A 13,812-nucleotide genomic window follows, 5' to 3' on the forward strand; every position below is an offset into this window, starting at 1 on the left:
CATGTAAAAACTGATCATATGTGTGACTCACACACAAAAGCACTGTCCTGTGAACCCGGCTGCTGTGGAACATAGATTCTGGTAAGTATATATGGGATTCACTTTTCAAAGCTTAAAACATCATTGTGACTCCATGCTTAGAGGAAGCCCAAGATTCAGTGCAAAGGTATGTCGTTAAGGAGAGAGAGAAATGAATTCTAGGGGGAAAAAAAAGATAATTTTTCTGTTTAGGTATTTACCCAGTACATTGGCGTGCCTTTTAGGCATGCATGAACGCTAAAACTCTAACTCTCTCTCTCTCTCTCTCTCTCTCTCTCTCTCTCTGCCTGTCTCACTGTCTCTGTCTCTGTGTGTCTGTGTCTGTGTCTCTCTCACACACTCTCTCTCACTCACACACACACACACACACACACACACACACATACACATGACATTCAAGTAAATTATATTAGTAAATGCAATGCCATCTTGAGCCAGAAGCTAATCCTGACAATCTTTCAATATATAATTGGTCTATTATTACAGCCCTTGAATGGACTGTCACAATGACTTGATTTTTAACTTAAAGGCACATTGGACTTTCTGTTTTTCTCTCTGGAATGCTAAGATTGACATAAGTAGAAGAAAGGGATTCAGACAGTAGTGTGTCAGCCAATTCGGAGCCCACATGCAGGGAAGCGAAGGCTTAACTACCTTAGCTTTGCACAGTTAAAAGTAGTCGCACAATTCATCTCAGTCAAAATACTTTAAAAGGTACAGAACTGAGCCACTAAATTAGGGGGTAGAGCGGGAGCTTGTTATAAGATGATATACAACCCCTCTCAACAATATGACAAGCTGGCTATTGTCTTATCCAAAATGAGCATTTTCTTAAAAGTACTATGTTCTTTAAAAATAGCATCTCAATGTCAATTTCTAACTCATTCACTCACTTACTCAGTCACTATACATTTATTGACTTCGTGTCAGACAACCAGACAAAGGATTCAAATCTATCATCATTATCAGTACAATAGAAGAAAACATAGTTCCCAACAAGAACATAAGTTGGGCATTCATTCCCCCAATTCATTAATTTTCTACCATGTTTCATGCTTTGATTTAGGTGTTGGAAATACAGTAGTGGATAAGGCAAAGAGCTCGCTCACATTCCAGCATAAGGACACAAGCAAACAATGGTGATCATAATAATAAAAAATAAATAAAGGAGATAAATACAGAGGGATATAGGTGAACACCAGAGAAGGTGACCAGTGGCGGGTTCTCTTAAAAGTGGGTCTTTAAACCAAAGGCAAGATGTTTGTGAAGGGTGAGGAGCCAGCTACACAGGGGAGAACTAAGACCAGGGAAGCAGCCAGCCAGTGCCCCGAGCCTGTGCTTGGAGTTTGGGAAGAGGAATGGAAGTCCAGGAATGTGGAGACGAGCCATTCAGGGAAGGACTCTAGGGGATGAGGCCCATGCAGGCAGCATTCCCATGGCTGGGGAAGTTTGGAATTTATCCTAAGTGGGAGTCTTCGGTGGTTTTTCAACAGGAGTGTGACTCAGAAGATACGGAAAGTCTTAAGAGGAGAGAGGCTAGAGCCTAATATTGAAAGAGGGCTGGAGAGATGGCTCAGGGGTTAAACGCACTTGATTCCCGGCACCCTTATGGTGGTTCACAACCATCTAGAACCCCAGGGATCTAAGGCCATCTTCTGACTTTCATGGATACCAGGCAAACATGTGATGCACAGAAGTAAATTAAATAGAGAAAGAAAGAGAAAAAATAGAGAAAGAGAGAGAAAAGAACACGTAGCCATTAGACTACAGCATGTTAGAAGTGGCTATGAGAACCGTGTGTACTGAACTTCAAATAGCTCCAATCAGTGGAAGAAATGCCAGCTGAGGAATTGTATCAGAAAAGCAGTTACTATTTAGAGATGAAAACAAAGACCTTGGAAATCAGCTCCAAATGGATTTGACTTCAAAATTTATCAAAACTATTTGAACAATAGGAAGTTACATGGCTGTCTTTATAATATAGGGCATTAAAAACTAATTTGCTAAGATTTAAGTAGGAAAATAATAATTTTGGCAACATTAACAGACAGGGGTTGGGAACATTGGCTTCTCTGCCAGAGGACCGAGGTTCAATCCTCAGTACCCACACCAGCTGGCTCGCACTGTAAGTACCCTCCCAGGAGCCTCTTCTGGCCCTGGAGGCACCAGCACAAAGGTGGTACAAAGATATGCATGCAGGCAAAACATGCATGTAAACAAAAATAAAATAAAACCAAAGAAAAAGTAAAAAAATAATTTTAGAATTAACAGCACTTTTGTGCTGGAGTGGAAATTTAAAACCTCTGGGGAAACATAAAATGTTCATTTAAAATATAATTAATTTGGCATGGGAGCAATTTTAGGTTCAAAGAAAACAGAACAGAAATTTCCCAACTGCTCCCTACCTCCATAAAGGCACAGATAACCCCCTACCGTCTGCATCCTTCACCACAGTGGTACATTCTCCATAAACTGACGCATCTGTGTTGGCGTGCCTTTATCAAACCCCACAGTTTGCCTGAAGCTTCACTCAGTGCCGACATCCTACAGGTTCTGACAAGTGTGCAAGAAAAACCATATCCACCTCTGCAGTGTCGTCTGCCTTAGCTATGTTCCCTATATAGCCTCTGTGAGATGTACGTAAATACAGTCTCAAAGGACACCTGGGTGGAGAACCCAGTCATGGCCTCAGATTCATAGCAGGAGGTTTCTGAATCAGGCCCTTAGGAAGATGTCACTGTGCCCAGCCCTGGACTGCAGTCAGCTTTTGCTTCTTTAGGCCTGCGATGGTGTGGTCTGGCAGAACTCAGGCAACCTGCAGTTTCTGGTTTTCTGGTCCATCAGGGACAATCTTGGCCCCAAGCAGTGGGGCATTCTCCGGTTAGCTATGCTCTTCAACAGGGCTCTTCTCTCCATGAACAGGTGAATCACCGACCACACTTTCCCGATAACCATGTCAAAAGTAGCTCTGAGACTTGATACGCAGAGCTATGCTGCTTCCCCTTCCTTTGAACTGGTGACACTGGGGGATGAGAAGGCTCAGATAGATACCTTGCTGCTACCTGGAAACCACACAGAGGCAGCCGAAGAGGGCCAGCTCCACAGAATGACCCTCTGACTGCCACACAGGTGCCATGGCCCCTCTGCCTCACCCCGTGATGTGTACACAATAAACAACAAGAAATTTTAAAAAATGTTAATGTAAGAGACACAAATTACCCCAGGCTGACTGAGACCAAGAGAAGTTCCTCTTGAGCAACTTTAAATGGGAGGGGAATTTCGATGTTGGATTAGGACTTCAACTTTAAAAAAATAAAAATAAAATTCATTTTCTTTCCTTTATTAGAGGGGGGATGTGTTTCTCTGTGGAGCCTTGGCTGTTCTGGACTTGCTTTGTAGACCAGGCTGGCCTCGAACTCACAGAGATCCGCCTGCCTCTGCCTCCCCAAGTACTGGTATTACAGGCATCTACCACCACGCACAGCTTAAAATTCAATTTTTACATACACATATTACTTTGATCATCAGAACCCTGTTAATAGTTCTTAGGCCTAATAAACCATGTTGTCTTTTATCCTGCAAGCTGTACTATATTAAGGTATTGACATAAATGTACACAATGGAGAGTTTTAAAAAATTACATTCCTTTATAAACAAAATTGGAAAGGGGCAACTAAGGGAAGAAATAACTCGCAGTGGAGAGCCAAGGGGCTTGGGTTCCGGGAGGGGGATGATGCGTGTCCCCATGTAGCTTACAACTTAGGACACTCATATCGTGTTGCCTTTTAGCTCCATTTTTGCTGACAGCAAATGGACAATAAGAAATAGCCAGGAGGAAGCTGGGAATATAGCTTAGTGATAGCTAAGCTATATGTGCTTGGTGTGTACAAGGCCCCAGGCTTAAAACCTGGCCCTACCAGCTCCGTAAAAACACTGGGGGGAAACTTCTTCTTCTTCATAATCTGTATTACCAGGACTAAAGGGAAAACGAAACTAGAAGCAACGTGGGGAAAGCTTGACCCATGTTTCCTCTCTTTCTACCCCAAGAACCTTTGAAACTCTGTCATGTCGAGATAAGCACTGCTTCGGCATCCATCACCCGTGGCCTCCGTGAACCACAGAGCCGGATCCCTTCTGGAATGTCCCACACTGTGATCATTCCAGGCTTTAATTAAGATGCTGATAACTGAAGTGTCCAAGCAGCTCTTGCAGACTGGTGGGTTAATGGCTCACAGCTCTGCACTTTCCACTTCCCCTGCTGTTAGTGCAGTCATTAGAAAATGCCGTATGAGTGAGGTTTTTAGAATCTTCAAAATATTTGTGGCTTTTAACAAGCAGCCCTGTCAAACTGAAATGGCCACCAGCTGTCAATTTCAAGTTTTTCCAAGGGTGCAATAGGAACGGGGGAGCAAGGGCAGAGCTACACTCCAATTCAAGTCCTATTCTTTAGCTGTCTGTCTGCAGAGAGGCAACTCATCCTCTTTGAGCGTTGTTTTCATTGTCTGTAAAATGGGTACTTCAAAGACTTCCACATCACAGAGTGCTCTTGTGAGAAGGAAACAGGCTGTTTAGGAAAAGCCTGGGGCATTTAGTAGACATGGAATTAAAGATAGCCTTACCCCTCTGTGTCTCTGTCTCTCTGTGTTTCTCTATCTCTGTCTCTGTCTCCGTCTTTCTCTGTCTCTGTCTCTCTCTGTCTCACACACACACACACACACACACACACACACACACACTTCTTTTCCTTTCCTTACAGGGTCCTCAGGCCTCGTAACCACTGTGTATTCTGTTTGCCCAGGTCTTGAGTCAAGCAAAGGATAGTCCCATGTTCCTTATCCCTATGCAAGAGAGCTCTGTGCTGTGGAACACTGCTAGAAAGACTGCAGAGGGGCCTCTGGAGAACCAAGCTCTGTCCTGCCTACCTCAGCTGGGAGCTGGGAGTTACATCAGTCATTTTGCAACACTGTCAGCACACAGAAGGGTCCAGGGTGCAAAAGGCACAGGTCCACCTTTTTGTAGGAGGAGGGAGTGACTCAAAGATCAAAGTGTCTATCGTTTTTACAAACCCAAAGCCAGGAACACAATGACAGCTTTTCAACTATCTTTTCCTTCCGATCTCACGCCCATTTTAAAGGGAAAAGAACATATGCACATGCCACTTTATAAAGGTGTGTTTGGCATAAAAAAAAGATACAATCATCACCATAATCTACACCATAAACCTTTTCATCGTTCCCTATGCTTTCCTCCCCATTTTCTTCTCATGAACATGAACTTGCGGATTCCCCCTCTCCCCGCCCCGTCTGTCTTCAACATTGCTGCAGTGGCTCTAAGCAAGCACCAAAGATAACATGGGATCTCTTCAGACACAGGTATGACTTGCTCAGAGTAAGAATTGAAGGCAAGTCATCCACTATTCCCCTGCCCCTCCTTTCCAAATAAAAGTCCAATTAGGAGGAATTTTCCGAGCGCCCCGCTTGCCTGTGTCACTATGTCAGTAAGCAGACAAGCAGGCCTTATCTACAAGCTTTGTTCCAGGGGCACTTTCGTAATGAAATTCTTTCTCACGTATTTTCAAGCCCTTTTTAATATTTCTGATATTAGTGTTGGAAGTAGAAGGCAGTAGAGGAGGGCATAAATGAAGCTTAAAGAGAAACCACTTTGAAGCCACATGTCCAAGGAAAACATCCATACCACTGAAGTGTAGGCTCCATGTTCTGTTCTCCAGCGCATGGTCACCTGACAGTAGCTACACTCCTCAACTGACACGGAGATTTGGCAAATCGCCACAAGGTAGCACACGGCACAGTTTAGATTTTCTGTGTAGAAATAGCATTGATTGTACAGTTTCTTGGAGACTCACTGTCTGCAGCCTTGCCCTCTGGGGGACCAGGATGGAGAAAGGACGTTTATCAGTTATTGTACAGCAAGAAAGCAGCTTTGGCTCTTATCTTTAGGGTTACTTTCTCTTCTGGAACTTCAGCATTTTTTACATCAAACTCTGCTGACTCTACGGTTCATTCGTTGACCAAAATCACAGGTGTCTAAGAGAAGCCTGCACATGGTGCCCTTTCTCTGCTGCTCTGAGATGCGCACTCCCTCTTCCAGATGGACTAGGTACTTACTTGGATTATTTTGGGTCAGAGATGTCCAAGGCGCTGGGAGGCTTCAGAAGCCAGTCCTCCTTTCGAGAGCCCAGCAATTTCGCTGTAGATGCTCAGAATTCAGTTCTGCTCTGGGGTGAGATAAGGAGACAGTGGACTGAGGAGGAGGAGGGGAAGAGGGAACAGGAGGAGGAGAGACTCCAGTAGAAGCCTGGGTGACCACAGGCGGCCTTCCGGCATATGCTAGAGCATCTCTCCCTTGGCCCTGTGCCTCATGGACACAGATTAGTCATTAACAACCCTTCCCTGCTAAATGATACAAACACAGAAAGGAACTTCAGAGAGCCTCAAAGTTCCCAGCAAAATCCAGAGATAGGGAAAGTGGCCGGGCACAGGAGCCCCCCAGCTAACCTTTCATAATGGGTCTGCTGGCTAATTTAGAGGGCCTAGGGAGCCCAGATTTCTGCCACTCCCCTCTCTCACTTTGCAGTTTCTTTCCATAATTGCCGTTTCCCAGAAATGAAACCTGGAAAGGACGAACCCCCCTGAGCCTTCTCTCTCCCAGGCTTCCCACATCAAGTCGTAACAGATGCCCACTGATTCTGTCTTTGGAATGCCCCCTCTTCCTAAGCCACCCTGCTCCTCCGATAGGTTATGCCCACCATGACTTCCTTTCTGAAGAACACTGGTAGTCCACTGCTTCCTTCTTTTCTCTCATCTATTTAAGTCTTCCAATTGCATTGATAATGGACTTTGGTTGGATGCCCATTCATTAGCCACAGCGTTGAGTGAGACATACGGCTTTCCCGAGATTCCATTTCTTCATCTGTAGAACTGATGCATCTGACAAAGCCATCTGAAGGTGTGTGTTGACAATCAGTTGTATGAATGGCTAAAAGCTTAGCATTTAGCAACTGCTTAATAACTTTGCACCATTATCTTTTCTTTGTTACTTGCAAAAAAAAAATTATCTACCTAGTATGTGCCCAGCAACATAGGAGGTATCCTAATAAGAGCTCTCAGATGTGTTCCTATCACCTGAAAAGTAAACATGAAATGTCAGATATCTTCAAACACCTTGATGCCCAATCACCTATCTATCCCTAATCCAGCTTTCTAGGACTTTCTCACATTCTGTGTCTCAGAAACCCCAAATTCTGCCCACCTAGAGCAAGCTCCTCTCACCACATTCTCAACCCAGATTTCCCCAGATAGTCTTTAAACGACTCTCTTTTCATGGCCACACACCATCCAGCCTCCTTCTTCATTTGCCCCTACTCTGTCCACTGAAATCTCCCGAGGCTTGGTTTGTACTCCTTACTGTCCCAATGCTTCCAGCTTTATGCTTTACAGTTTTTACTCAACTCTTCCACAGAAGCAAAGTTTCAGGAGGCAGGCATGGCAGCAGTTGTGTTGGTACTCATCTGCACTTTACCAGGAGGCCTCTCCAGGAAGTGTTGCATCACTGCTTGTAATGCCACCAATAAAGGAGCCGAGAAACTAGCAACTTTTCAAAGTGGCATGGCTACACGTATGCATCTGTGTGTCTGTGTGTGTGTGTGTGTGTGTGTGTGCTTATGTGTCTCTCTGTGTGTTTATGAGTCTGTGTGTGTGCACCTCGGTGTAAAGTCTGTTTAATGGGAGATCTACATTCAAATCTACTAGAAATGTTACATTGTGCTTGTCTTTTGCACAGGTAGGTCCTCCCCACCTCACCCCCACCTTTGGCGCTTTCCTGGTACCCTACAGCATGTTCCTCTGATACTGTCAAGCCTCCTTTGTTTGGAGAAGCATGATGCCAACACTTCCTGGGCTCTTCAGCTCTGACCTGCCCCAGCAACTCCAAGCCCAGTTCGTCTTGGTGCAGAAAATCTTGCTTTATGATTTTGTCCTCTAGCATTAGTACAGGTGATGGTTGAAGCCTTGGGTTTAATTCTCAGCTCTGCCACTTATGATCTGGGTGACTGTAAGCCTTGGACTTTTGCTTAACGGCTCATGGTCTCTACCTCTGTGTCTCTTCTGTAAGATGGAGATATAGCTCCTATGTATTCCATGGAGAGATTTAAAGAATAATTGGATTGGTGTGTGCAGAATATCTGTTAAAAGAACCTTCTATGCAAGGAATATCTTGCTAGAATTTCCTCTGGAAGTTTCCCCTCTTTTGGAACACTGATTCTGTACAAAGTAGCACTGGCCATTACATGCGTGCATTCTCAAAAATGTCAACAATGATGTGTCTCAACTTCACGCCATTAAATGAATCTACCAGAAAAATCTTCTAAAACTTACTTTCAAAATATATGTACCAAATCTAACACCTTTCAAGACCTCTCTCTCATGCCTCTCATCTGTGCTGGGCTGCTTTCACCTGGATTCACACTGTGGGCTCCCAACTGATCTCTCTATACTTATGCATTCTCTGCCTTTTATTCCAGAGCTGTGTCTAGAGTAAAGCCATTAAGACAAAAGCACCATCCCTAAATGGTATACCTTCATCAAGCCCCAACCCACATCTCTCATGGGTCAGGGAATGTCAATAAAGAACAGGCAGAGAGACTGCAAGTGCTGGGTGGTGGGAGGGAAATGCTGTTTCCTGAACATTGCATGGCTATGGGACCAGGCACACCCTGAACACTCAAACCAGACAAAATCCCAGCATAGGTAAGGGAGTGCTCTCTAGGCCCAGCTCATTACTGAGGCACTTTTGGCAGTTGGTAGCTGCTGGAGAAGGAAGAATCATTCTTTTTTGAGAGTATGACCACTGGTAGGTTTTCTATGCTCCATATGGGCAGCATTAACTGTACTTAGTGGATTATCAAAAAGAGGAAAAGAAAAGACCTACAGCTGGGAGAGGGACACAGCAAAAAGACACAGGGGGATTTGAAAGGGAAATTCTGGCTTGATCATATTTCATTGTGTGCATATACGAAATTCTCAAGAATAAAGAAAAACATTTAAAAGCATCATAACATTTCTTTGCTCAGAATTCCCATGAGTTTTTAATCTCCCCTAGACCAAAGATCAAATCAAACTTCTTGCGGGCTCTACAGAGATCCCACACGTCCTCTGACTCCACGGCATCTCCCTATTCTCTTCTAACATTTGCTGTAGCCTTATGGCTTTCTTCCCACTCACTGAACCCATAACGCATCTTCTCCTCTCAGAGCCCATTGTGGTCAATGGCCTCAGGACCAAGCAACCGCCATCTTGGGAATCCCAGTTGTGATCCTTGCAAATTGATTCCCCTAGCTGCTTTTGTTGACTGTTTACACTCCCCTCATAGAGAGGATGGTCACCTGACTCTTACCTGAATATCCAGCCTCTCCCTATCTATGCTGCCCTAATTGTACACAACCTGGGGTCAGGAGGGGCTAGAGTCTATAGACCATCCAACACTAAGGAAGGAGGCCTCCAGCTACTCAGCTATGGCAAAGCAACCCCCCCTGCTGAGTAAAGACTGCCGGGTTCAGTCTTTGTGGAGGAGGCGCCCACACCCCTATAGGAAATCCTCCTCAGCATGTTTCTCCCTGCTCTGGACCCACGCATTCTCCTTCTTGCCTTGCTTTATTCTTCCTCACAGCATGCGGGACATATGTGCTTGTCCAATGTCTGTCTCACCACAGGGAACATGGACAGATATCTCTATCTTGTTTGCTGGTATGTCCTTGATGGTCAACTGTCTGAGACAATGCACTGGTGGTAAGCAGGAGGTCCAAGGGCCTAACCCTGTAAGCTTTTCACCCAACCATGGAGAGAGGCACTCAGCAAGATGACAACAGTAAATTAAATCCCTTAAAGAACTGATGACATCTGTTTGTATTTTGTGATTTCATGGAAAATTCCATGTCATCATAAAAATGTTCTCTATCAGCTGAGAATGTTGGCACACACCCTTGATCCCAGCACTTGGAAGACAGAGGCAGGTTGCTTTATATGAATTCAATGTTGGCCTGGTCTACAGAGTAAGTTCCAGGTCAGCCAAAGCTATATAGTGAGTCTTGTCTCAAAGTTTTCAGTATTAATCATGACAATCAGAAAATGTCTTCATAGAAATAATGCCAACTCTCCAGGGAGAACAAACGGGAAAAGGAAGACGCATTTATTAAGCCCTTAATGTTTCCCCACAAATAATGGGTCTATTAAAGACCGCCGGTTCAGCAGTGAACTGAACAGTGTGTCTCGGCCTTTCCTCAGCTTACCTAGTGAAGGTGGGTGGTTTACAGTTTTCCCCATGGCAGCATATTATGAAGGAGAAAGGTTGGGTGCTGAGGAGTGTTCGTCAAGAAGACTTTGCTGCCGTGAGTTGCATATGAAGTGATCACTCAAGAGGATTATGTTGAAGGCTTGGTTTGAACTGAGGAGCTCTGGAGAAGTAATTGGATCATGGAAGAATTAATTCCATTCATAAATTAATCCAGTAATGACTTGATATCTGAATGGGTTCGTAGAAGGAAGAAGTATGTTTTGATGTACTTACATTCCCTGGGTTCTTCCTGTTTGCCTTCTCTCTGGCTACCATGAAGTGAGAGTCTCTGTTTCCTCACACCCTCTTTACCTCTTCTTGGGTTCAGCCTCTTTTCAGGTGCATAGCAATGGAGCCAGCCAGCCATGCGCTGAAACCCATACATACATTCACACATACACTTTGTATTTTATTGATATAACGCACACACACACACATATACCTGTTTTATAAATGATAGTAAAATATGCAGGTTTGGAATAATATAAATTTTATTTAACAATCGAGTCTATTGAGAATGTTTTAACTGATTTTTCCTGAACTCCTAGGAGGATGGGGTGATAGACAGCTGTAGGTCAACCATGGTTTGATAAATGGAATGGCATCTCAATCAACTCTTCCTCAGTACAGTTGTTGTCCTGAAATTTTCCATCTGATCTACTCGTACTCGCATTCATGCTGTGCAATAAGAGGAACCATCCTTCAGTCTCAACACTACTGCTTTAGAAATCTGTTGCTCATTAATGATATGAGGGGTGTCTGTGGTCATAGGAACCAAATGCTGCAGGAGTGCTTCCTCCGTTCTCATGTGTGCACTTCATAATAAACAGCTATGCACATGTCACATTTATGTTTAATCTGCATCAAGTATTTTCTGGGCTGGAGAGATGGCTCAGAGGAAAAGAGCACTGGATGCTCTTCCAAAGGACCCTGGTTCAGTTCCCAACACCCACATGGCAGTGCAGGCCAGTCCCAGGGGGTCTGTCTCCCCACACAGACATATCTGCAGGCAAAACACCAATGCACATAAAAAAATATTTTTTAAGCTGAAGAAATAGTTTCCTATTAGAGGTCATCTCTGTAGATAAAAAGTAAATAATTTAGGCCTTATAGGCCAGTGGTAACAGCTGCAGTAAAGCTTTTCCTCATATCCTGAAACAGTATATTCATTTCTCCATACCCGGCTGTCTAATCTATGGCATTAGCCATTATTCTAAGCCCGACATCTGGGTGGCACTGGTGTACTTTTAAAAAAAAAAAACTATTTTATTTATGTTTCTTATGCCTCTTTCTTTCTTCCCCACCCCAATCCCTTCCAACATCCCAATGCCATGTAGGAGAGAAAGGCTAGTGGGGAGAGGGAGCATAGTTCTCTTAGGCTACTTCCTGCTGGTTAGGGTTGCTGGGTTCATTTTAGCAAGTCCAACTTCTCATGATGTCAACAGCAACCCGGAGCAGCAGGAGGGAGCACCAGCAGCCTTCTTCTTTCTTGGAGCACCCCCAACACTCTCTGGACTCTGGCCTTTATCCCTTCTCAGAGTCCTCAGAATTAATCTATCTGCAGCTGGCAAAGAGGCCCTCTCAAAGCCCACACAGCCAAATAGTTTCCTGCTGTTGACAATCTGAATCAGTCCCACTCCCCATACCTGGGATTAAAACAAAATCGTGTTTGCATATCATAAAACAAAAATTCTTCAACATTACACATATAATCTTTATCCCTGGAGCTTGCTAGCTAGCCAGCCCAGCCTGATCAGAGAGCTCTGGCTGAGAGACCCTGCCTCAAAGCATAAGATGGAGGAGCGGTTGATAAAGACAAAACACATTGACCTCTGTCCTCCACATGGACTCATGTGTGCACATGCACACATACAAACATACACATGTGTACACACACACACACACCCTTTGTTAGAATGTGCCTATTTCATGCCTTTTATCCATACATGAGATTCATGATGGTTCTTTTTCAAAGCAGCTTTCCTGCAAGTTGCCTCCAGCCCTCCCTACGCTACCAAGAGAGGAGGAGGAGCCATGTGCATAATCAAGTAGCATTTTTAGCTCTGTGATGGGCCATGCATGGTTCATAAGGTCTAGATGTCACGACTTGTGTTATTTGTGTTGTCTGTGAGAGAGTGCCTTAGAGAAGAGCATAGCAAATACAAGGTTAACCCACTACCTGCTGCACTCAGGAGACAGGATACAATGCCAATAAAAGAAGTTGTTATCAATTAATGAAGCTATTGTTTCCCTCATATATGTGCAATCATAAGACCTGGATTTCAGCAGAACATTACCATCAGGCAGTTTAGAGAGATGGAGAAGTTCTGGTTGGTCAAAAGTTCACCATATCATGTCTAAGAGAGGAGGTGAAAACCAGGAAGGCAGAGAGAGCACACACATCCCATCTCCCTTCCCTGCTGGAGCAAGGGAAATGCTGTATGTGCCTGTTACTAAAACTCTTACAGCTCCATAGAAACAGCTTCTAAAAGTCTGTGCATCACAGTTGGGGAAATGGCTTAGGGCAGGGAAAGTGTTTACCCTGGAATCAAAAGGGCTTGAGTTCAAGTCCCAGGGTCCACATTAAAAAAGCCAAGAATGATGTCACACACTAGAAATCCCAACTGTGGGAAAGCCAAGGCAGGCAGGTTGCGGAGGGTCACTGGCCACCAGCCCAACTTACATTATGAGCTCCAGGCCAGCGAGAGATCAGTAATCACAGGCATGTGTCGCTCTTATAAAGGACCCAAGTTTGATTCCCAGCACCCATGTGGTGGCTTGCCACCATCTGTAACCCCAGTCCCATGGGACTGAAAGACCTCTTCTGACCAGACATGTACTCAGTGCATATATATATGGGCAAATATTCGCATGCATAAAATAATAAAATAAATGTAAAAATATCTTTACAGTGGGAGAGGTGGCAGTGAGGGATGGCACCTGAGGCTCTCCTGTAGCCTAATGTACATACGTGCGTACGTAGGCATACACACGATTGCATGCCCCCCTCCACACCCATGCAAAATCTGGGTAGCACAAGCCGTGGCTCCTCGCGAGTGACACATTTCAGGATGTGGCAAAGAACCTGTACCTCCCTTCTCCATGTTCGTTTCATGCTTATGGACATGGCTCTGCGTCTCAGCCACCTACATTTGATACTCCGCAGTCTTCATTTGGAAACTCAGTAATTTCCAATAAGAGGCCTCATCATTTTGGTTTGCACAGAGTCTAATAGGCTCATCCATTAGTTCACACACCACACACTTCCTTTTGTTTGTTGCTTTTGAGAACTGAAGCAGAGACTCTCGACCTGGTGGAGAGGGCCAGGCCTGCTCTGTGGGTTTACGGCACGCATGCCCTAGTCTGAGAACGAGCTGCCCTTGAGAAGCACACATAAAGGGTCTCTAGCTGCGTAGGATTGTTGTT

At 44.5% G+C, this 13,812-nt stretch overlaps 1 protein-coding gene across 3 annotated transcripts in view; it reads right to left on the bottom strand.

The window, feature by feature from the left end:
* Nr1h4 (nuclear receptor subfamily 1 group H member 4) overlaps nucleotides 1-6,380 on the bottom strand; it is a 71,635-nt gene extending 65,255 nt beyond the window's left edge. For 2 of the 3 annotated variants that reach the window (XM_021645702.2, XM_021645701.2), the window contains exon 1: nucleotides 6,165-6,380. The gene's annotated coding sequence lies outside the window, so the exon portion shown is untranslated. The remainder of the gene's footprint in view (nucleotides 1-6,164) is intronic. The other variant, XM_021645703.2, reaches the window with a different exon arrangement.
* Between the last annotated feature and the right edge of the window lie 7,432 nt (nucleotides 6,381-13,812).

The sequence above is a fragment of the Meriones unguiculatus genome, chromosome 2, assembly GCF_030254825.1.
Source record: "Meriones unguiculatus strain TT.TT164.6M chromosome 2, Bangor_MerUng_6.1, whole genome shotgun sequence".
Taxonomy (NCBI): Eukaryota; Metazoa; Chordata; class Mammalia; order Rodentia; family Muridae; genus Meriones; species Meriones unguiculatus.